This window comes from Pleurodeles waltl, chromosome 11, assembly GCF_031143425.1.
Source record: "Pleurodeles waltl isolate 20211129_DDA chromosome 11, aPleWal1.hap1.20221129, whole genome shotgun sequence".
In the NCBI taxonomy this organism is placed as follows: domain Eukaryota; kingdom Metazoa; phylum Chordata; class Amphibia; order Caudata; family Salamandridae; genus Pleurodeles; species Pleurodeles waltl.
The window spans coordinates 208,834,709-208,860,693 of NC_090450.1; positions in this window are offsets into that span (position 1 = coordinate 208,834,709).

Sequence of the window (25,985 nt, forward strand, 5' to 3'; positions counted from 1 at the left end):
CCTGACCATCCTGAAAACACAATGGCAGAACCCAGGGACACTCTGGAGGAGCTCTAGGCACCAACTCTGGGGTGGTCATGGACAGGGGAGTGGTCACTCCCCTTTCCTTTGTCTAGTTTCGCACCAGAGCAGGGACTGGGGATCCCTGAACTGGTGTAGACTGGATTGTGCAAGGAGGGCACCATCTGTGCCCTTCAAAGCATTTCCAAAGGCTCTGGGAGGATACCCCTTCCATGCATGTAACACCTATTTCCAATGGGAGAGGGTGTAACTCCCCTCTTCAAAAGGAAATGCATTGTTCTGCCTTCCTGGGATTGAGCTGCTCATGCCCCAGGAGGGCAGAAGCCTGTCTGTGAGGTGGCAGCAGCTGGTGCTGCAGTGAGAACCTCAAAAGATTGGTATGGCAGTACTGGGTGTCCATGATGGAGCCGCCAGAGTGCATGGAACTGGTCCCCCAATACCAGAATCAGATTGGGGGTACAATTTCTCAATCCTAGACACCTCACATGGCCATATTCAGAGTTATTATTGTGAAGCTACATATATGTATTGACCTATGTGTAGTGCACACTTATAATGGTGTCCCCACACACACAAAGTCTGGGAAAATGGGCCTGGACAACATGGAGGTACCTCTGCTAGTGCAGGGGTGCCATCACACACAATAACTTTGCACCTAGCCTTCAGGGTCTGAAGGTTAGATATGTAGGTGACTTATAATTTACCTGATGCAGTGAAAATGGCTGTGAAATAGTGCTTACACTATTTCACCCAGGCTGCATTGGCAGTCCTGAAGAAGCGTTTGTATAATCTTCTTATGGGTGGCAAAAGAAATGCTGCAGCCTTTAAGGATCTCCTGGAACCCAATGCCCTGGGTACCTAGGCTCATTATACTAGGGATTTATAAGGAGGGTCCAGTATGCCAATCTGGAGTGGAATAAGTAATAACTAGACTATAGTGACACATTTGGAAACAGAGAGAGCATAAGCACTGGAGTTCTGATTAGCAGGACTCCAGTGACACAGTCAAGCATACTGACAAAACAGTAAAACATACTGACATGTAGGCCACAACCCAAAAGCACTGGGGTCCTGACTAGCAGGATCCAAGTGACACAGTCAAAACACACTGACAATCAGGCAGAAAGTGGGGGGAACATGTCAAGAAAGATGGTACTTTCCTACAGCAGGCAGCTGTTTCTTTTTAAACTTCATCCTTTCAATTTCCAAACGAAAAAGTGTAACCTGCGAGGAAGAAGAAGTGCCTGTGGTTTCAGATGATTAGGAACTAGAGGAAGGATCAAAGGAGAAGATAGTGTTTTCAGGAATGAAAACAAAACATGCATTACCAGTATGGAAACACTGCAATCATCTCTGCCTCCTCTCTCTAAATCTTGAGAAGTATTTTTGTAACTAAAGGAAACTGATAGAATGGCAAAATAGCGTATTTAGCCATTTAATTGGAAGAGCATCCACCCTCTCACTCCTTGCTCCCTCCTCTGAATAGCAGGAACAACATCTGTGAAGAATGGTGTCAATCCTGGATGAAAGTAGATACAGGCAACCAGATCTTTTGTACACTCTCTGAAAGGTTGCTTTGTACAGTGACATCTCCTGGGAGCAGCAAAAATACCTGCCCAGTTTGTTTGCCTTGAGATTGTCCAATCCTTTGATGTGGAGCTGATTTGGAAATCAGATGTTCTTTTGACCACAAACCAGAAACTCCACCACCTAGCTGAGTGTTCTTGTGTGAGTGCTGTCCTAATAATTCTTATAGGCCACTGTCACTGTTGGTTCCTTGAAGTAGTTGCTGAAAATGGCATACAGCTGTACTTAAGCCAATTCTCTCAAGTTCAATGATTTGTAAGACTCCATTCTGGTCCATTTACCCTTGATTGATGGGCTATCCAGCGTTGCTCCCGATGCAAATTGGCTGGCATCTATTGTGAGAAGCATAGGTGTGCATCCTGATGCCATTTGCCAGGTGCCTGGGCATAACCACCTCTGAAGGTAGGATCTTACTTTCTCCTTCACTAGCACCATCACTTCCAACAACTGAAATTTCTGGGACCAATGTCTCTGAAGATACCAAAGAATGGGGTGGATGTGCAGTCTTTGCCCCTGAACTGTAAACAAGCTTGATACCATGTGCCCCTGACCCTGTAACTACTTCCGTACTGAGGCTTGTTGGCAAGATAGAAGGCTTGAGAGAAGGCTGTGAAGGCATATTGGCACTTCTGCAGAAAGGAACACTGGGTCTGTGTGATCCTGAATGTTGCTCCGATAAATGTAATTTTTTTTTATGTAAAACAACAGTACATTGAAACAACACCCATGCTGGTTCAGTGTTAAATTTAGGGTTTCCGGAAATTAATGTAGAGCGACATTTGATGCAAAATGCACCATCCATTCATCCAGGTAAGTGAAGACCGGCGCTCCCTGTTGATTAAGAAATGCAACCAATAGAACAGCCACCCTTATAAACAGCAGCAGACTTCAAACCGAAGCAAGGAACACAAAACTGACAATGATTGTTCTCAATAGCAAATCTCAAGAAAATCTGACATTCCAATGCAATTTGTACATGAAGATAAGCATCCTTCAGGTCTATTGAGCATCTCAAGAGATTTGTTGAAATTAATAGGATTATCATATGAAGAGTCTTCTTTTGGAAAGAAATGTCTCATATGAACAGTTAAATATTAATACACTTTCTGTTAGCCTTTTACAGCATGGTCTGGGTGCAGTATCTGATTAGAAAGGGGGTCTAAAGCCTAAGCAGAAATGTGTCATGCCAATATGTCAGTCCATTTTTAAACATAATCAATTACAAGGTACACATTCAATACTACCGTTGTTTTTAGAAAGCTAACTGCATTCTAAAAAAGACCATAACTATATATCAGTGTAAGACAAACTGCATCTGTTTTACTCTTGTAAAGCCTAATGTCTGTTGCGGCTACAGTACAATGTATCCCCTTCAGTGAGTTGGACGGCCGGGAGCCGTCCGATGACACAGTGGAAATGTGCATCAGATTGCTCCCGGACATCCTGGCACCCACCCACAGGGGAAGCGCTGGCGCTCCCCCACTAGGCGGCACTTTTGCACCCCCAAATCCCCCCACTTGGCATCAGACGACACTAGCATGCACTGTGCGTCAACATCATTAAAAGTTGCTGTGGATGTGGCTTCCAGCGTGTCAGAGGAAAAGGGCAAGTTTCTCCTCTGTGAGGGGGGTGTGTGAAAAGAAAGAGGCATCAGGGGAAAGGAAAGTGTTTTTCCTTCCTCAGATGTCTTTTGGGAACATTCTGGCTACATTATAGCGCATGGGGCCACAATCTTGGAGCAGGTATACCCACTAAATGAGTATGATTTTTTATTTTTTTGGGAGCAGCCCCTTGGGCAAGGGTCACTCCCTTTTTGAGAAGAATAATTTGGCTGTTTCTGCCCCCTTTGTCCGCCTTTATGATTTCGTGGGGCAGAAACCACTAGTCCACCAGGTATTCCAACTGAGGCCATGTTGGGAAGTGGCCCCTTGGGCAAGGGTCTTTCCCCTTTAGGGGGAAAATATTTTGGCACGTTTCTGCCACCCTGGGGTCCGATCAGCCAGTTTGTTTAGGCCCATCTGTCCCCTAGGGGTGTAGAAAAACACAAGGCACTAGGAAAATTTACTGGCTGTGTTGTGGCGGGCTGTGCATTGACTAGCACATAATTTGCATTGGTGACCATAATGTTTTATTTTTCCTTTTATTTTAGTGCAACACTTTTGATTCCTTTGCTGGACTTTGCTTGCGGGTCCAGCTCTGGTAGATCTGCAGTTTGCGTAGTTGCATCTGTTTGATAAGAAAAACATTTTTGCACTGTTTACTCCAAATGAGTATCATTATCATGCATCAATTACTTTTTTGTAAATGGTGTAATAATAGCAGCATATTTAGTTTAAGTTTTATTGTGTGTGGGATTCTCTTTGGATTTGTGCACAACATGTATTGTGCCTTATGTGTAATTTTAGTTTGTTTTTCCTTTTTAATTGGGTATTGCTGGTGCTTGCTGTGTATGTGCAGAGTATGCACAATGGAAAGTCTCTGGCAAGTGAGAGGTATTGTTTTTGAGTATAGATGTCTTTGTGATAAATCTTTTTGAATCTTCCTCTGACATAATTATGAGACTGACTCTGCATCTGAGGCAGAGCAGGAAGTGCAAGATTCCGACAGTGAATTTTCTGTCCGAGAGTAATCATCTGATGATGAAGCCACTCTCAGTGTGGAGGAAGTGCCTTCTGTGGAGGAGGATACTGCTGTGCCTATAGTGCAGCAAGAGGAATCTGGATTGCAGCCTGGGGCTGAAAGGCTTCCAATTGGAAGAACTGATCTCTGAGTTGCTCCAAGCATGGCACAGCTAGCATTGCCTTCCTTTACTGGTTTTGCAGGGTGTCGAATAAATACCGAACACTTTTTGCCTATAAATTTCTTTCATTTGTTTATGGACAGTGTATTTTTTGGGGGAATTTGTTGAACAGACTAATTTGTATGATGAACAGTATTTAAGGGACAAAAGTGCCAGACTTAAGCTCTCTAGTTCTACCCAGACTCCCACAATTCTGGATAAGTTGAAGTTGTTCATGGGTTTAACTTATTTGATGGGCTTGCTAAGGAAGCCGTTGCTGTCTTTATATTGGTCTACCAGTCTCTTGATGGCAACAACCATATTTCCTTCAATCATGAGCCATGATAGGTAATGGCTTTGAATGCTATATTTTGTTGACATTGCTTTGGCGATGCCACAAGATCACCCTGAATGTGACTGATTTTTTAAGATTCGGACTGTCCTTGATTACTTTGTAGATCGTTTTACAGAGATCTATGTTCTAGGGAAAGAAAAAGCTGTGGACTAGTCTTTGTGGACTAGTCTTTAGTCCTGTTCAGGGAGGTTTGTAAGCAGTACATTCCTATCAAGAGGGCATGTTATGGAATTAAGATGTATATACTGTCTGAGGGTAGTACAGTATATGTCTATAATTTCCAGGAGAATTCTGTTAGGGATTTCACTATTGACCCCGCTGGGTGTCCGTCCATGTTGGAGGTGGCACGTATTGTTTGGCTGAGGTGAGGCCCTAGCAAGGCAGAACCTACCAGTCCTGTCAGGGGTGGGTGATTACACTGTCTGTATGGCCTGCCTCACCCTTAGGTACCTTGGCACAGAGCAGTCAGGCTTATCACCTGCAATGTGTAAAACATTGGCACAGCACATCCACACAATAAGTTCACTGAGCATCACAAACAAGACTCCACACAAGGTGTAAGTAAATAAAGTTTACATTCAGCACACATGTGAACTACCACCACATGCACGTCATGACAATTTGGGCCTAAATCACATTCAGAAATATCACTAATATTACGAGGCCCAACAGTGTTAATACGAAATCAGCAGTATGTACATAAGAGAAAAAGAATACCTTCCCTCCCCGCACCCACACGCAGTACGTTGGCAGCACGTGACCCACCCCAACAATCACCCAATTCAACATAAAACAGTTGAATGATGCATCCTGGTTCCAAACGAAAGCAGCTATGTATACATACAGAGAACTAAAGCACTTTTGAGATAGCTTCGCGGCCAGGGCTTCACCAGTAAACGTCAGTTTCAACCACAATAGTAAACATCATGCATGAAAATTAGGCTGCACAGTGAAATCAAACCCAGACACTCACTCCTATACACTCACTCAGCACAGCTATGCGTTCCACGGCTGTCAGCCATGGTCACCTACATACACTAGCACACAATCACTTTCAGCACTCTAATGCAGTGCTCTGACAACCGCAGGTGAGGTGTAAATGAGTTTGCAGACCCCTCTTAGATCCAAACCTTCTTCCACCCTCCAACCAATTCCTGCCCCCTCAGAGATAGAAGTGATACTAGATACCAGATACTAGGCTGCTCGTGGCCAGTGGTTACACTTAGTCAAAATACAGGGGCACAGGGATGGGGGAAGAAGAAGTGAATGGCTTATCAGGTAACAATCAGCAAATGAAGGTTTGGTCCCCACGCAGGAAGTTCACTCTGGGGTCTCCACACCAGCCTTTCAGTGCAGGCCCCGGTTTGCAAAGCACCAGGGGAGGATAGCCTCAGGAACGCTGTTCACAGTGGTACCCAGCCAAGCCAGACATACCACCTCACATATAGTTACCAATTTGGCACCCCCAGGATGGGACGTGACACATCTGGAGCATGATGACTTGGACCACCCCAAGCATCCAAGTTGCACACAAAGAGTTTATCAAGTTCTGTACCCTCCTGGTATGGGCACAAGGTCTAGTACATGATGACCTGAGATACACCAGACACTTCTGAATGCAGATGCAAAGTGCTCAATGCAGGTTCTTCATCAGAAGAGGCCCAACGTCTGGTGTGTGATGATTGGAGTTTCACCAGATAATCCTGTTTATACACAACAAGTTACCAATGCAGTGCCTCCCAGAAATAAGGCACCACACTGGAGTTGCACCAGACAATCTCGGTGCACATGAAAAGTTACCAATGTAGCATTGGCCTGGAATGAGATGCCATGCCTTGTGCACAATTACTTGAGTCATATCAGGCACTTCTGGACACACAACCAGTTCCCATTTCGAACCTCCTTGGACCCTTATCTTTAGTGGTGCCATGATATGACTCTGAGAGAAAAGTGTCAAAAACTCTCCCTCCAGTCAATTCAGCCAGGCCATCAAATGGCAGAGGCATGTCATTTTGGTTGTTTAAGTTTTATACCTGTTGCTGGGGAACGCACAGATGTTTTTTCCTCCAGCCCCAAGTAAATTGAAGTTTGAAGTGAAAAGGCTCACAAAAGGGATTTTAGAACATGGAAATGTCCACTTTCCAGATCTCTGGCAAAAGGAATGATTTAAGGAATGCATTTTTCCCCATTGGTAGGCCGATTGCAGCATGTTTGGAGACTCAGCCAAGGCTTTACTTCTGCTGTTGGTCCAGTTAAATAGCAAGCAATCGGTCTGCGATGTGAACAGTCTGCTCCGTGACCTACATCCACATTGCAAGCACAGATGTAGTAATGGACTCTTTTAGCAAAATATCCTGTCTATCAGTTCTGTGTCCTGATGAGAACCCTTGAACTGTTGTAGGGTTCAAAACAAATTCACTCTACACACCAGAGTGTGCTGTTAAACCCCTTCCCTGCCGAGCCTTTTCCACTCCTATGCCGAGCCTTTTTTTAGCTATTTGGGGAAGTTTGCACTTAGGCCCTCGTAATTTCTTGTCCACATAAGCTACACATGACAAATTTGCATTCTTTTTTACCAACAAACTAGGGTTTCTAAAAGTACCCACATTTTGTGGGTTCCCCTGAAGGTGACCAAGAAATTGGCCAAAATAGATCTAAAAGTTCAATTTTTGCAAAAATTAGAAAAAAGTGCTGCAGAAGAAAGCATGTGTTTTTTTCCTAATAATGGCATCAACAAAGGGGTTGCTGTGCTACAATCACTATCTTCCCAGCTTTCAGGAACAGGCAGACTTGAATCAGAAAACCACATTTTTCAACACAATTTTGGCATTTTTCAGGGACATACCCCATTTTTAGTATTTTTTGTGCTTTTAGTCTCCTTCCAGTTAGTGACAGAAATGGGTGTGAAACCAACGCTGGATACCAGACAGCTAAACATTTCTAAAGAGTAGACAAAATTCTGTATTCAGCAAGGGGTCATTTGTGTGTATCCTACAAGGATTTACTACAGAAAATAACAACTGAACAAAAAAGATATTGAAATTGAGGTTACATCTGCTGGACTCTTCTAGTTGCAGGGATATATAAGACTTATAGGTTCATCAAGAACCCTAGGTACCCAGAGCCAATTAATAAGCTGCATCTTGCAACAGGCTTTCATTGTGTACTGGGTACAAAGCAATTAATTTGGTAAAATATAAAGAGTCAGCAATAGGTATCAAGGAAACCTTTGTATTTCCAAAATGGACACAACACAACATAACAAAAGCAGTGGTTATTTTCTTTACACAGTGTCTTACATTTGGAAGGAACAAATGTAGAGAAAGACAAGGGGCAATAACATGTGTTCTTCTATTCTGTGTTCCCCCATGTCTCCCATCAGAAAAGGTACCTCACTTGTGTAGGTAGACAAAATGGCTGCGACAGAAAACGCAACATGGGCACATCACATTTTAACATTGAAATCTGATGTGTTTTTTGTAAAGTGCAGAGCTGTGGATTTTAGCCTCTAGCTCAGCCGGCACCTAAAGAAACCTACCAAACCTATGCATTTCTGAAAACTAGACACCTATGGAAATACAGGATGGGGTGACTTGTGGGGCTCTCACCAGGTTCTGTTACCCAGAATCCTTGGCAAACCTCAAAATGTGGCATAAAACACTATTTCCTCACATTTCGGTGATGGAAATTTCTTGAATTGGAGGGAAGACACAAACTTCCTTGTAGCCAGCATTCCCCCAGTTCTCCCGATAAAAATGGTTCCGCACTTGTGTGGGTAGACCCAGTGCCCACATTAGGAACTGCTCCAAAACACAACGTGGACACAACAAAATAATCTATTACAAAACTACCTGTTTTTCCTGGGGGGTGAGGGGGGCACCTGTGTTCTTGGTTCCAGGTGCGGCGGTCATGCAGGGAATCCTACCAAACCCAGACATATTTGAAAACTAGACACTCATAGGAGTCCTGGAAGGTGTGGTTTGCATGGATCCTTCAATATTTTCTTACCCAGACTCTTCTACAAACTTCAAATATAGCTAAACAAAAAACAAATTTACCACACTTTTCTTTGTACGATCACTCTGCTAGTACAAATTTCCTACCACCCAATGTTCCCCTCGGTCTGCTGATATAACTGATACCTCACTTGTGTGGGTGGCCAAGGTTCCTGCAACATGAAAAGGCCAAAAACATGTAGAGATTGAGGGGATAGCACAGCGAATTGATAAGCACAATTTTCTTTATACATTTTTAGGCTGACTCTGCTTTGGGGACCCACCTCAAATTTTGAGGTTTGCAGGGCCTTTGGGTAAGAAAATGTTGGGAGATTCTCTCAAGCCACACCTCCCGGTACTCCACTGGGTGTCTAGTTTTCACAAATATCTGGGTTTGGTAGATTTTCTTTGATGACCGCTGCAACTGAGACCAAAAATGCAGGTGCCCCGTGCAAAAACAGATAGTTTTGTAATAGATCAGTTTGATGTGTCCACGTCCTTCTGTGATGTTCCAAACACTAAAATGCTGAAAAGAAACACACCTAGGTTATCTTAAAAAGACCACTCACCCACCAACCAAGGTGGTAGCATGCTTCATCCTTGGGGTCCCACCCGAGACACCTAGCATATCACGGGTGTGATTCGATGCCTGATTACAGCGGAGCAGGTCTTTTTATTCTTACCATACTTACTGGTTGGATTTGGCATGAGGGTGAGTGATGGTTCAGTAGATCAAATTTCATGAACAACAGATTTCGCAAAAACTGAAATGCACTGTTAATAACTGAAAGGCCAAACAACTGAACCAATGACTTGCAGCTCGTGAACTGTAAAGCTGTGACAAGGCGCCAACTGCTTTACAGACCATTCATACACCGTTCGTACATGACATGCACCAGACCATTCACACCGCCAGCCACGGGCCCAGCACATTGCAACACTCGCATCAACATACAGTGTCATTCAAGGGCCCATCACTTTCATGTGCCTACATGCCTGACACAGCAATTACACCAGCTAATGGGAGTCTGTGGACTGGCGTTTGGCTAGCAGTGTGTTGCAGTGGCCAACAGCAAGTCACATTTTACACCACCAGCCAAGCGCCACTCCACGCACACCACCAGCCAAGAGCCACTTCACGCACACCGCCAGCCAAGCACCACTCCATACACACCACCAGCCAAGTGCCACTCCATGCACACCGCCATCACTTTAAAAATAAAAATAAACCACTAATTATAAATAAGTACAAAACTACTAAGGCAAAAGCTCGAACTAAATACATGACAGTAATGCCAACAATGAAACTGAGCATATGAAAATATAAAACAGGCAGTTTATGCTTACGTAGTTCCCAATAATTGTTTTGGGTGTAGTAACTCCTGAAACAGCCACCCACATACAGCCCAGGCTTTGAAGGACAATCGGTGCAGTACATACGAGCCTCCCTCCGGATACCTCTTCGGGTACAGACTCTACATTTCTTAGCGGGAAAGACTTTTTTGGGTGTGGGAGGAATGTGCTTGGCAAAGTGGTGATATTTCAATCTAGCCACATCCTCCACCACTGCTTCTCTGGGATAGCTTGCCTGTTCCACCGCAACAAGGCTCGCTATGACACACCTATGACATTTCACAAATGTCATTTTTGACTCTGGAGAACTCTTCTTGAACACAAAAAAAGCATTAAAATTTGCCAAATGGAAAAGGTTCATTGCTAACTTATTATACCAAACGTAAGATGTACAAGCAGCAGTATAAGGTTATAATCTAAAACGCACACGGTTTCAGCACTTTGGCAACCTGACCCTAAACAGTCACAGGGGAAGTACTCTCATCATGGATGGTAGTTAGCATCAAAACATCCCTCCTGACTGTCAATTTCAGAGCTAGCAGCTCATCATTCCGCAAGGCACTGCACTGTCCCCTCCCAAGTTTTTTACAGACAAGCTCCCTTGGATAGCCATTACGGTTAGAACAGATTGTGGCACAAGCAGCAGTGTCCATTCTGAACAATTCCTTGAACAACTGCACTCCAGTGTAGAAGTTATCTACGTACAAATGGTGACCTTTGTTAAACAGTTGTCTACCAAGTTCCCACACAATTTTCTCACTAACTCCAAAAGTGGGCAGACATTCAGGGGGGTCAATACTGGAATCCCTACCAGGGTAGACCTGGAAATTATAAACATATCCTGTACTACTTTCAGGCATCACATACATTTTAAATCCATACTGTGTCCTCTTTCAAGGAATGTACTGCCTAAAAACCAAACGACCCTTGAACAGGACCAAAGACTCGTCCACAGTTTTTTCTTTGCCTGGAACAAAGGCCTCTGAAAACCAATCTACAAAATGATCTTAATCTTAAAAAGACAGTCAGAATCAGGTTAATCTTGTGGCAAGGCTAAAGCAGTGTCAACAAAATGCAGCATCCGAAGGAGAAGCAAATACTGATTACGACTCCTGGTTGCAGGAAATATAGCCATCAAGGGAATATATGAAGCCAGTGACAGCTTGCTTATCAACCCCATCAAAAAAGTCAAACCCAAGAACTTTTCCATCTCTTCCAAATTTGTGGGAATCCACTGGGTAGCTCTAGAGTGCGGTCTATGTCTGGCAGTGTTGTCCTTAAATACTGTTCCACATACAAATTAGTCTTCTCAACAATCTCGTCCAAAAACACATCATCCATAAACAACTGAAAGAAATTGACAGGCAAAAATGTTTCCGTATTGAATCTACACCCCGGGAGACCAGTAAAGACAGGCATGTTTGCGCCAACCCAGAGTTCAGGTCTTTCAATGAGAAACCTTTCAGCCCCAGGCTGCTGCACTATTTGGCCCTCAGTGACCTCCTCTAAAATAGGCTCTTCATCTGCACTGAGAGTGGCTTCATCATCAGAAGCTTCCTCTTGGACAGAACATTCACTGCTAGAATCTCTCACTTTCCCCTCTGATGCAGAGTCAGCCTCATAATCATGATCAGAAGATGACTCAAAAACCATATCAACAACCTGCTTAGTGGTCATCCTGCAGCTAGCCATGATCCTTCCTACGAAAAGTAACAGAACAAATGCACCACCAACAACCAGCACTGTGTAAGATAAGTACTAAACAAAGAGTTATGGACTCAAAAACTATACCATTCACTCACCAGCAACTACTCTGCATAGACACAGCAATCATCAATGATAGCCCACTAAAAAGAAAAGAATATTAGACATAAGACAACACAAATATCATTGTGCACAAATTTATGGACAGTTGCAAACATAATACTGCACTTAGTACACCACTTACATAAATGTTATTCTTGCATGGCAACAATACTCGTGTGGAGCAATTTTTTTGACTTACCTAAAACATGGAACGACAAAAACTACAGGTCAACCACTGCCAAAACCGCAAGGAGTCACAGCAAAGGAAGCAAAAGCTTTGAACTAGAACAAAAAAAAGAAATAAACTGTTATAATCACAAATGTAAATATTTTGCCAGTTGACAAACACCCTGCCACCAAACATTTAAACAACGTCCCCTTGTGTTTAGTGGTTTCTGGTACCAATGGGGCAGATGGGCTTAAATAACTAGGCCAATCTGCCCCCAAGAGGGGCAGAAATGGCCAACAGTCAAGTATCACCTTAGGGGAGTGATGCTTGCCCAAGGGGTTGCATCCCCACACAGAAAAACAGAAACGAAAAGTATCCCTCGAGTTTTAGTGGCTTCTGCCCCTATTGGGGGCAGACTGACCTAACAGAAATAAGCCGATCTGACCCCAAGGGGGCAAAAATGGCCATTAGTAATGTCCCCATGGGGAGAGACCCTTGTCCTAGGGGCCACCCCCTCAAACGAAAAACACACACACACTCAATCCCTGGTGCCTAAGTGGCTTCTTCCCGCCCTTGGGGGTGGATGGGCCTAAAACAATTGGCCAATCTGCACCCAACGGAGGAAGAAATGGCCATTAGTAATATGACCCATGGGGAGCAGCCCTTGCCCAAGGGGCACCCTCCCACACACAAAGAAAAACAAAACTAAAACAATCCCTGGTGTCTTTGTTGCTTCTGCCCCCCTTGGGGGTAGATGTGCCTAAAAGGAATAAGCCACTCTCCCCCAAACGGGTGCATAAATTGCCATTAGTAATGTGCCCCCATAGGGAGTGGCCCTCGCCCAAGGGGCTGACTCCACAAATGAAAAACACACACACTATCCCTGGTGCCTAAGTGGCTTCTGCCCCCCTTGGGGGCAGATGGGCCTAATAAAATAGGCCGACTAGCCCCCAAGGGGGGTAGAAACGGCCAACAGTTCTATGCCCCCTTTGGGGGGGAGACACTTGCCCAATGGGTTGCCCCCCCCACAGAAAAAAAACTAAAGAAAAAAAATCCCTGGTGTTCCTGTGGCTTCTGCCCCCCTTGGGGACAGATCTGCCTAAAAATAATACGCCCCGGGGGGGGCAGAAATTGCAATAAATGATATGACCACCTAAGGGGTCACTCACCCATAGTAAAATAAACGAAAAGACAAAATCCCTGGTGTATAGTGGGCGTTCCTGCTGCCTGATCGCATCAGGAATGCTGAAAGAGACATCAAGGGAAAGGAAAATCCTTTCCTTTACCCCAATGCCTCATTTTTAGGAATCCTCCCCTCCCAAGGCTGGAGGAGAAACTTACCTGTTTCTCCTAAGATGCGCTGGAAGCAAATGGCTTCTAGCCAGACCGGGCACCCTCTGATGATGTCAGCGCACAATTGGGTGCTGCCGTCATTAGATGGGAGGGTCGGCTTGCAAGAGGATGCGCTTCTCCTTCCATCCCTGCTCTGGGGTGCAGAGGGAGACCCAAGATCCAGTGTCAGGAGCACTGTGCCACGGTTCGTAACCATTACATCCCCGGCAAACAACCTGTTAAAGACCGGATTGGCACACAGGGAATGTTGGACTCAAATTCAATATAGACATTATCCCTGATGATTTGCTCATTTTTTAACTTTATTTTGTGGTGCTCACTCTAGTGCTCACTCATTGGTTAGGTGCCATGAAGTGAAATAGATGAAAACTCCTATTGGGAACTGAAATTCAGAACTGAGACACATCTGTTTGATCATCACACATTTTATAATATCCATGATGTTATGATGTAAGTCCAGTTATTTATGTTTGTTTCAAGTTTTATTGGCTAACAATATTTATGTATGTCAATATGTTGTTGATTGTGTTTTTCCTGTTTATAAGAAGGTAGTCAACAAACACAGCATGCCCTTCGCTGCAAAATGCATGAAGATCATTCTGATTGAGTCTTGTGGTCTTAAATATAAAATAATATTACTGTAAAAGTATTGGCACTTTTTCCATTGCATCACTTTCTAGAAATGGCATTTCCAATGTATTGCTGACAAACCAGCTTTACCATTGGAAAGGGTTTGTCCTGGGGAACCTAATGATAGTAGACATGAAGAGACTGCTCCACTGCTATCCACTTTTGCAGCTAGGATTAATTATGAGGATTAGTTCTAAACTCCCCCCATAGTAACCTATGGGCAGAGCAGCTCTCAATGGCACTGAAAACACACATGAGCATTCTTCACTCAGTGGGCACATGTGCCTTGGTGCACAAAAAAAGCGTGCAGGAGCATGCGGGACACAAGCTTTGAGAACACCACAAGGGTTCAGGTGCACCCATACAGGCCTGCTGTGTCAGGCTCAGTATCTACATAAAACTGTACATGTGTGCACATACTGGCACGTTGTGCCAGATTCAGTATACATATAAAACACCAATGTGCAAGTGTGAAAATACTGATGGGTGCAAGTTCCTAACTTATGTAGAGAGGGCACACTTGCACTTTCACATTGTACTTACAGTGGGAAAGTGGCCAGGGCCCTAATGCCACTCAGAGAGAATCAGCAACACTTCAAGGAAGAGCCAATCTCGTCGGTAGGGAAATACATGTGGGGGTTCTCCCCCTGCTGGGCAAGGGACACCCTTCCGTCCCTGCCCTGCCATCTGCCTACCACCTGCTTTGCCCTCCAGGGAGTGCTCTAGGGGTGGCAGTAAGCCTACTCGGCTAGCCCCAGTGGGGAAGATGCCACCCTGAGCATAGGCGAACCTTCACCGCTACAGGCCTGCAATACCAGCCCTTATACTTGTTGGTCAGATTACTCTGATGGGTGGCATACTCAGCACAATATTCAACTACTGGTGTGGGCCATAGCCACCCCAGGTATGCAGTGTACCTTTTTATGGGGCACTCCTGGGTCCGGCAGCTCAACCATTCACATAAATGCCTTCTCCTGGCTTCATTAGGAATGGTGGGTGCACTTTCCCCCTGAAGTCTATTGGGAAAGTGCCCAGCATCCTAAGACCACACACAGAGACAGCAAAAAACTGGGAGGAAAAAACACAAATTTTCAGAGAAAGCCCTAAGAAGGGCCATGTCCAGCAGTCCACTTTCGGAGCTTCTGAGAAAATTGTGTGGGAACTTGGTAAAGGGCTTTTTAACAAAGGTCACCATATATACACGTGGATAACTTCTAAACTAGTTTGCAATTTGTCAGGGAATTGTTCAAATTGGACACTGCTGCTTGGGCACAGTCTGCTCTAAGTGTAAAGGTTATCCAAAGGAGCTTGTTTGTTAAAAAAACTTCAGAGGGGACAGTGCAGTGCCTTGAATAGTGATGAACTGCTAGCTGTGAAATTTGCAGACAAGAGGGATGTCTGCATGCTGACTACCATCCACGATGAAAGTACTTCAGCTGGACTATTTGGGGTCAGGTTGCTGAAGTGCACAAACCTGTGTGCATTTTAGGCTACAATAAGCACATGGCTGGTATTAGAAATGGGGTGTTTGGTTGGCATTCAGTTTGCACTCTTTCCAAGCAGGGACCCTCACTCCAGCCAGGGCCATGGAGATACACACTTAGATAAACCCTGCTCACCTCCTTGGTAGCTTAGCACAAGCAGTCAGGCTTATCTCAGAAGCAATGTGTAAAGTATTTCTACAAACACACACAGTAATACGTTGAAACACTAGAAAATGGACACCACACTAGTTTAGAACAATAGGTAATATTTATCTAAATCAAATAAGACCAAAACAACAAAAATACAACCTACACAAGTCAAGATATGAATTTTCAAAAGAATAAGAGTCTTACTCCATAGAAAACAATGGAAACGTTGATTTTACACAAAGTAGTTGGTTTGAGTGTCGGAAAAGTCAACAATGCGTCGATTCCTTACTCCCAAGTGAGGCCGTGTGCCGTTTCTTCTCCAGTCGGGCAGGTGATGCATCGTTTGTCTCCCTGGCAAGAGAGCAATGCCTTGATTTCCGGACAGGGCACCTCAGATCTGCACAGGTTCCCAATGACTTTGACACCCAGGGACGATGAGTGAGAAATCCGGTCACATGGTGTTAGAAAACCGCACTTCATGGGGTTTGCGTTGTTATCAGCAGCCGCAAGTGGGTGTTTCATCATTTCTCTAGCCGCAATGCATCGATCTCCCAGTTGCGATGCAGTTGGAGCATCGATTTCAGCCGCTAAGCGTGTGGCGCGTCGTTTATCAGCCACGTTGAAGATGGTGCTCCAAACATTTTCCTGAATGGCGTTCTGTGAGTGGATTTCAGTCCTTGTTCTGCCAACTTCACCTTTCAAGGGCCTAGGGACTGGACACGGCACCACTTGTCAGGGCAGGAGCCTCAGTAGAGTCCAGGTGCTGGAAGAGAAAATGTTTGATGGCCCTGAGACTTCAAAACAGGAGACAAGCTCAGCTCAACCCCTTGGACATTCTTCTCAAGCAGGAATGCACAACAAAGTCCAGTCTTGCCCCCTTTCACAGGAAGAAGCAACAACTGCAGGACAGCTGAACAAAGCACCGTCACAGGCAGGGGCAGCACTTCTCCTCAACTCTTCTGCTCTTCTCCTTGGTGGAGGTACCTCTTGGTTCCAGAAACAATTCTTGAAGAAATCTAAAGTCTGGGGTTTTGGGTCCAATACTTTTACCTCTTTTTGCCTTTGAAGTTGCCCAGCTTCAAAGAAAAGTCTTCGTTGTGGTAAGGATGCTGCCTTACCCTGGCCAGGCCCCAGACAAACACCAGGGGATTGGAGACTGCATTGTGTGAAGGCAGGCACAGTCCATTCAGGCGTAGGTTTTTATCTTCCCGTGCAAAAAAGGTTCACAGGTGCAGGCGGACCTAAATAATGGCGCTAAGCCTGCTTAGCGCCATTATTTAACAGCTAGGTCAGAGCAGGCGTTAGGGGACTTGTGAACCCATTTCCATAGTCAAACACCATGGAAAGAGCCCACAGGTACCCACCCGAGCCCCAGGAACCCCCTACCCACACCAGAGGGACACCAGAGGATGGGGGACAAGTACGGTAAGTACAGGTAAGTATTTAAAAAAACAATTTTTAATGTGCTATTGGGTGACCTGAAATGGGTCACCCTAGTTGGCTCCGGGTACAATAGATATGCCCAGGGGACACTTGTCCCCTGTGCTGTCCATTGGGGTGGTGGGCATGGCTCCTGTCTTTACTAAGGCAGGAGTCATGTGGTTTGGATGGTTTTGCATCAGGAAATCAGGCTAGGCTAGTTAAGAGCATTTTATTTTGCCTCTAACCAGCCCTGCATCATATTCTGAGGCAAAACTCCATTCCCCTGTACTGCCACTCCCACCCGGATAACGTCATTTTCTGATGCTAGGCCAACTTGAGTGCCGGCTTGCAGGATTCTATAAATTTGGAGCGTAGCTGGCGCTCTGGAATGACGCAAGCCGGCGCTATACTTCTTGACGCAAAACTGCGTTTGTACAGTTTTGCATCAAAAAGTATATATATGGGCTCAAATATGACAATCATTGATAAACTAATCAACATTACAGTTTACACAGAGAGCATATGAACTTTAGCACTGGTTAGCCGTGGTAAAGTGCCCAGAGTCCTCAAGCTGTTTTATATTTTTTGTTCAGTTTCATTAGTTGCCATTAGTGTGATGTATTCAGTTACAGCTGTTGTGTTTGTAGTTTTGCATTTGCTTTCACTTGGTTTGTGTATTTTTTTTGTTAAAAAAATTTGGTGGGAGGGAGCGTGGACTGGCGTTTGGCTGGCAGTGTGCGTGGACTGGTGCTTGGCTGGCGGTGTGCGTGAACTGGCACTTGGTTGGAGGTTTGCGTGGACTAGCACTTGGCTGCCCGACGTGTGTGAGCTAGCGCTTGGCTGGCAGTGTGTGTGAGTTGGCATTTGCCTGGCGGTGTATGAGCAGTGATTTACTGCTGGCCAAACACTAGTCCACACACTCTGTCAGCTGGTGTGATTGCTGTGTCAGGCATGTGGGCATATGAAAGTGATGGGCCTTTGGATGGCACTGTCTGTTAATGTGAGTGTTGTAATGTGCTGGGCCTGAGGCCTGTGACATGAATTGTGTGTGTCAAGTATGAAAGGTGTATGAATGGACTGTAGAGTGGTTGGTGCCTTGATACGCTTTACAGCTCATGAGCTGTGAGTTATTGGTTCAGTTTATTGACCTTTCAATTATTAACAGTGCATTTGATTTTTGGGAAATAATTTATTTATTAAAATGTTATATATTGAATTACCACTCACCCTTGTGCCAATCCAACCAGTATGTGTGTGTACCAATAAATAGAGTGAGAAGAGAGAGATTGCTCAACTTCCAAAATTACTATCAACAACCACACAAAGCGGGCACACTACCAAGTCTCTTACTTCTGTGATGTCCCAAATTCCCAAATTATGAAAATCACAGTTTTTAACTTTTACTCAATTTTACCATGATTGAAAACACACCATTTTGATGGGTAACCACAGGACAATTGTATTGAACTTCTTCTCTCAGTTGGGAATTCAATTCACAAAAATCAGGCATCAAAGCACACCCCTGACACGCTGGGTGTCTCGGGTGGGACCCCAGTAATGAAGCACTCCACCAACTATGTTGGAGGGTGAGGGGTCTTTTTAACGAAACCTAAAAGTGCTTTTTTCAAAATTTGAGTGTTTGGGACATCACAGAAGTAAGAAACTTGGTAGCATGCTTACTTTTTGTCTAGGGAAAACCTACCACCTTTAGATATGTTAAAAAAAGAAAGACTACAGGCTGTGCGCCTCTCATGGATCCATACGGGTTTTCTTGCCAACAATGCCCTGCAAACTTCAAAATGTGATGGAAATTACACATTTTCCTTACATTTCTTTCCTATATTCTTCCACAAACATAAATAAACCACAAATTTCCAATCAAGCAGCGTTCCCCTCAGTCTTCTAAGAAAAAGGATACTTCACTTGTGTGGGTGTCCACAGTAGAGCCAGTCTAAAAATGTATTTTAAAAAATGCCCTTTTGGATCTGCCTTGGTTACCCCTTAAACTTTACACATTTCTGTCCCTTCTCTGTCGCAGGCACTTGGTCCAACCACACAAGTGAGGTATCATGTATTTTGGAAGACCGAGGGGAACTCTGAGTGGTGGGAAATGTGTGGCTCCCCTCAGATCCCAGAACTTTCCATCACAGAAATTTGAGAAAATGTGTTTATTTACCACATTTTGAGGTTTGCAAGGGATCTGGATGACAGAGACTGGTGAAAGCCACACAAGTGACCACATCCTGAAGTCCCCTAGGTGTATAGATTTCTAAAATTTAAGGGTTTGCTAGGTATGCCTAGATGCCAGCAGAGCTACAGCCCAAAATCCACAGTTAGGCATGTAGCAAAAAACAGGATCAGTTTTCAGTGAAAAAATGTGATGTGCCGACATCGCGTTTTGCCCCGTTTTCTCTCATGGGCACTAGGCCTGTCCACACAAGTGAGGTACCATTTATAATCGTGAGACTTGGGGAATGCTGGGTTGAAAGATGTTTTGGCTTCCTACGGATTTCAGAACTTTCCACCACAAAAAATGTCAGGAAAAGGTGTTTTTTAGACACATTTTGAGGTATGCAAGGGATTCTGGGTGACAGAACCTGGTGAGAGCTACAAACGTCACCCCATCCTGGATTTCCCTAGGTGTACAGTTTTAAAAAAAAAATCTTCTACAGGTTTGCTACGTTTCCCAAGGTGCCAGCTGAGCTAGGGCCCAAAATCCACAGCTAGAGATGTTGCAAAAAAAAGGATGTTTTCAGTGGAAGAATGTGATGTGTCGATGTTGCATTTTTGCTCGTTTCCTGCCACGGGCTCTAGGCCTACCCACACAAGTGAAGTACCATTTTGATTGGGAGACTTGAGGGAATAATAGGAGAACAACTGTTGTTACCAATTGTCTTTTTTGCATTTGCGTCTTCCAAATGTAAGACAGTGTGTAAGGTAGATGTCATTTTGAGAAACACACTCTAGTTCAGATGCTAGCATAGGTACCCACAAATTGAGAGATATGCAAAAATCCACTGCTTCTACACTCTATAGCTTATGCCCATTTTGTTTATACATAGGTTTCCTATATACCAATTTTTCACTATTTATGTTTTGCTAAATGAATTGCTGTGTACCCGGTACACACTGAAAAACCATTGCACGGTGCAGCTCAATTATTGGCTCTGGGTACCTCAGGTTCGTGGTTAACCTACAAGCCCTATATATCCCTCAACTAGAAGGATCCAGCGGACGCAACAGTATATTGCCTTAGAAAATCTTCGATAGTCATAAAATGTTTCATGTGAAAACGTAGACATGAATGGTTGTTTTTTTCAAGTCAATTTCAATATTTTTTTAATTTCAGCTGTTACTTTCTATAGGAAAAACTTGAAGGATCTCCACATATGACCCCTCAACTGAATTCAGAATTGTATGTACTTCTCAGAAATGTATAGCTTTCTGGGATGCACCACTGGTTTAGCACCCATTTCTACCACTAACTTGAAGAAGGTTCAAAGCACAAAAAATAAGAAAATTGGCTATGTCCGAGTAAAAGGCAAAAAATAGGTTGAAAAATGTAGTTTTCTGATTCAAGGCTGTCTGTTTCTGAAAGCTCGGAAGATGGAGATTTTAACACCTTAAATCCTTTGTTAATGCAATTTGCACAGAAAAAACAGACACTTTCTTTTGCATCACTTTTGTCCAATTTTTCCCAAAATCGCAAAATGTAGATGTATTTTGGCTGATTTCTCAATCCCTTCCAGGGAATCACAATCCCGTGGTGTCTTTAGTATCACCAGGACATTGGAGAAAAAGGACGCTAATTTGTTGTGGATACCTTATGTGGACATAAAATTATGGACCCCAAAGTGTGAACTACCCCCAAATAGCAAAAAAACAGGCTTGGGGGACGGGAGCGGGTTGGGGGAGGCCCAGCAGCAATAGGGTTAATACTGTCAACGTAAAAAAATACAGATTCAATTCAGGCAAGGTCTATCTGTGAGCAAAGCGAGTACTAAATCAAAATCTGTCTGCCTTCTGATATCAAAGGTATGAATCTGCATATTATTCAAAGATAACATACATAATATTTTCATTAAGAAGCAACTAATGTGAACAAGCTTATGGGAATATTTTACATTATGAGCATCAGTCTTCAAAATATGAAAACATTATGATGGGAAGAGGATGTATATTTAAAGCTACATTTGTAATAGAATAAATAAAAAACATACCTTTATTATTTGCATTCATTAATCACGTTTACCAAATGTGCTGTAAATGTATTTACATCATCAACATAGGGGCATATGTCATACAACATGAAGAGACGTCTGACTGAGGACAACACGTGTAAGAGCTTTGGAAGTCATTATTTCCACATATGCATGCTATCTGCCTGAACTAGAGGAAGAAAATAACGTGGACAAAAGTTGAATGTTTTGGACTTTAATTATTGTTGTGTTCCAAATCATGTTTTTAGGCTACAATCAGAGTGCGTGCGGCCTTACATACCTTTAATTATCACTGTACTTATAAAGTACAGCATTTAACTAGGGAGAACTGAAGCAATGAAACAAACCATATAGTGTTCCATGTGCCTTTGGCGTTTTTAAAATGAAATATCAGTATAAATTGCTAGGCTCACAGGAATCATGTAAAAGCAATAAGACAGGAACTCGAAAAAAATAGAATATTGGTTATTATAACCTAGTAGCACTATCAGATAGCAAAGGTAGAATATAAATAAGTATAAATATAACTTTCAACCTATCACTATTAGTATACTTAGCTACTTTCTTATTTAATATATGGAAAACCAAACATACAGGAAAAAGACTTCTCCTTCTTCCTCTGTAGGTGGCGTTGTCGCAGACTTTCACTCTTGCAGAATAACGACCTCCATGGCTGAAATTGGTTGGCGAAGAACCTTATGTGCAATTATTTTGAGTAGTAACTGATTTGTGTGACTTTTTGCACCAACTAGGCCAATGAACCACATGAAGGAAGCTTTTTTCTGGTCTCAAAGGACCAAATTTGAATTAATTGGGATGTTTGCGACCAGAAAAAAAGCTTTTTGGATGTACCAAACCCTATTTTGCAATTCGGTAATCTACTATCGAATTGCAAAATGGGTTAGTGATTTGGTATTAGAAGGGCAGTGTCAAGGGTGACTCTTCCTAACAGCGACTCACAGTGGTATCTATGATTTTTTTTTATGTTCAAAATGCGGTCGCAAAGCATTCGCCTTTTTACCACCAAATTCAATTTGGTAGTACCCCGTTTGCAAAACCTCCCGCATTATGAAGGCATGCAAAAATGTTTTTTTACTGCAGGCAGTGGTCCCACGGACTACTGCCTACTCTTAAAAAATTAAACTGAAGGAGTTAAATTTTCTTTTTGAAATGCATCCCATTTTCCTTTAAGGAAAACGGGCTGCATTTTTTAAAAAAAGTTGCTTTATTTAAAAAATAACACGTGCATGATTGTCTGCTTTCTGCATATTTACAAGAAAGTGACATATCAGTCCTGATGCGCCACTTTTCTTGTGTCGCCCTGTGTGGTGCAAAGCATGCATTGCGCCACTTTGTAAAAAAGGCATGGGGAAATGGCTTCCTTAACTTAACATTAAAAAACATGGCGTTAGTGTGGTGCAAGGAGGTGCAAGGGGCTTGTAAATATGCCCCTGCATTGCCTTGTGTCGACATGCGCAATGAACAGAGAGCTTTGTAAATCTCGGTTTTAGCTGTAAGTTGCATCCGTGCCCACATATACACATAATCAACTTGTTCACTTAGCAAAGGACGCATAATCCATTATCCATTAATGAATCCAAATGTCTAATTTTCCCACATTGTGAACTCCTGTGAGTCCACGTGCCGTTTCCATTAGTGATCAATTCTCTATTATATCGCTGCAAGGGTTTAGTCAGAGCCATCTGTAAGAAGTGATGTGCTGCAAACACATTTTCCTTAATCAGTGCTTTAAATGGGCCGGTACTCACCGGTACTGAGTACCGGCACTTCTTATTTTTTTCACTCTGAGTACCGGCACTTCTCTGCTGCCAAGGAGAGTACCGGTACTCATGAAGGGTAGGCTCATTAGCTGCTAGTGCTGGTGAGCACTGGGCTCTCAGAGTTGAACCCGCCTCTGACAGCAAAGGTGCTTCTGTCTCCCTAAACTGAGCCCCGCTGAGCTATTCAGCGGGGATTATGTGCCTAATGTCTGGGTATTTACGATCACGCTGTGTTTGTCAGAACAGGGTCCATTCAGGCCCTGTGCTGTCAATCACATTTACACACTCGTGTACTTTTGTGTAAACACAGGAATTGAGGCAGCCCCGCTGTGACAACTAAGAAAGCCATGGGAGGAAAGTTTAAAATGGCTTTGATCCCACCTGAGTCTCTTGAATGAGGGTCTGCTTATGTATGTGTGTTTGCCTGCTGGTATGTGTGTGTCTTTGTGTGAGAGAAAAGCGAATGAAAGAGAGAGAATCAGGGCACTTTAAGGAGGACTGTGTGGAATGCTTTGGGTGTGCGCCTCTGCTTGTTTCTTTCTGTGTGTGTTCATTCAAGAATATATAGTATTGTGCAAAACGACAGCAAATATGTTTGCCAGTAAGATAAATAGCGTTGTGTTTCGCTTACATTTCGTTTAACGAGTTAACTTGTTTTTTTTGTTCAAACACATTTCTCATGGGCCTTGGCATGTGCTGCAACTGGTATATAAGTGAAAGTATCCCATGTCTTGCTCTTAGCCCTGCCCCTAGCCCCACCCACCACACTACTAGTATATGTTAATGAGTACCTGCACTTATTTGTTCCCATTTAAAGCACTGCCTTACATGACACATTCTTCAAAAAACTTCCTCTCACAGATTTCGCGGACATCCACGTCTCTTTCACCTCTCCATTCTCACCTCAGATCTATTTGACCACTGAATTCCATTCCAGGGTTGGATCTAATATAACAATTAACGGCCCAATTCACAAAGCTTTGGCATTAAAAGTAAGAAATTTGCTATTGTGCAATTACTCATGCTTGGCACAACTTTCATTGGATTCGAAAAAAATCGCCGCAGTTCTTAAGCAAATAAATGTGCTACATTTCTCAGTCTCTCTGCATGTGTGTATGTATATGTCATGTATGTCATGTATGCCAATGTGCCCTTTGTCTGTGTGAATGCACCATACAAAACGGACCTACTACTTGGCGAGGAGCAGACTGGAAGTTAAAAGTCAGGCTAATTGTCCGATTATGAGTTGGGTGAACCGGTACCTCAGGTAGAATACCATTCTGCCTGATCATAACTGGCCTAGGGCTCCACTTTCATATTTTTTTCTGTGGGGGAGCACCTGGGCCAACCTTGACGGCAGGAAAATACAGCCGGTAAAACTCCAGGAGATCAGGCAGAGGAAGGGGGACAATTCTGAGCACCTGATATCTCAGTACCTAAATTCACTGAACTAGAATTTATACCCTCATCACCTCAAACAATAATGATTATGTTGCTTGAATACTAGTAGGAGTACCTCTCCCTTTCTTGAAGTTATTATAAAAAACGGGATAATTAATATATTTAAACACCTCAATTATTATGTCCCCTTATGCCTTAGGTTGATTATTCTTAAACCATAGCAACATCATGCCTTTAAACCCAGGTCTGTGAACATAAACCATAGATCATTTGCGGCTATGAGCTCTCCACAACCTGCCTATAACCACAAAAACCATGCATTTAGATGACTTAATCTCCTAGAAAGTGTTCCATTCAATCCTAAATTAATTGGGAAGTATTAGAACACAGTCATTGGGTTCTCTTCATGCTCAGGTGGAATTCCTTCAAACCCTAGATTATGGCCCTGATTCTGACCTTGGCGGACGGCGGAGGCCGTCCGCCAAGGTACCACCGCCAAATGACCGCACTGCGGTCAGAAGACCGCGGTGGCCATTCAAACATTTCCTCTGGGCCGGCGGGCGCTCTCCAAAAGAGCGCCTGCCGGCCCAGAGGAAATGCCCCTGCAACGAGGACGCCGGCTCAGAATTGAGCCGGCGTAGTTGCAGGGGTGCGACGGGTGCAGTTGCACCCGTCGCGTATTTCAGTGTCTGCAAAGCAGACACTGAAATACTTTGCGGGGCCCTCTTACGGGGGCCCCTGCAGTGCCCATGCCATTGGCATGGGCACTGCAGGGGCCCCCAGGGGCCCCGCGGCACCCCCTACCGCCATCCTGTTCATGGCGGGTTTCCCGCCATGAACAGGATGGCGGTAGGGGGTGTCAGAATCCCCATGGCGGCGGAGCGCGCTCCGCCGCCATGGAGGATTCCCCCGAGCAGCGGAAAGTCGGCGGGGGACCGCCGACTTTCCGCTTCTGACCGCGGCTGAACCGCCGCGGTCAGAATGCTCGTGGGAGCACCGCCAGCCTGTTGGCGGTGGGTCAGAATGACCCCCTATGTCCCTTTGAGTCTAGGAAGGTTGCTCATAAAATCCTGTGGCTTTTGAATGCTGGGTAGAGTAAAGCTTAGATCAGGAGCTCTTAAAACCTTGATTGAGTTGAATTGAACCTCACTGTTGTAGGAGGCTGGACTGGCTTGTAGTGAGTACCAAGGGGTACTTACACCTTGCACCAGGCCCAGGTATCCCTTATTAGTGTAGAGGGGTGTCTAGCAGCTTAGGCTGATAGAAAAGGTAGCTTAGCAGAGCAGCTTCGGCTGAACTAGGAGACGAGTGAAGCTCCTACAGTACCACTAGTGTCATATGCACAATATCATAAGAAAACACAATACACAGATATACTAAAAATAAAGGTACTTTATTTTTATGACAATATGCCAAAGTGTCTCAGTGAGTACCCTCAGTATGAGGATAGCAAATATACACAAGATATATGTACACAAT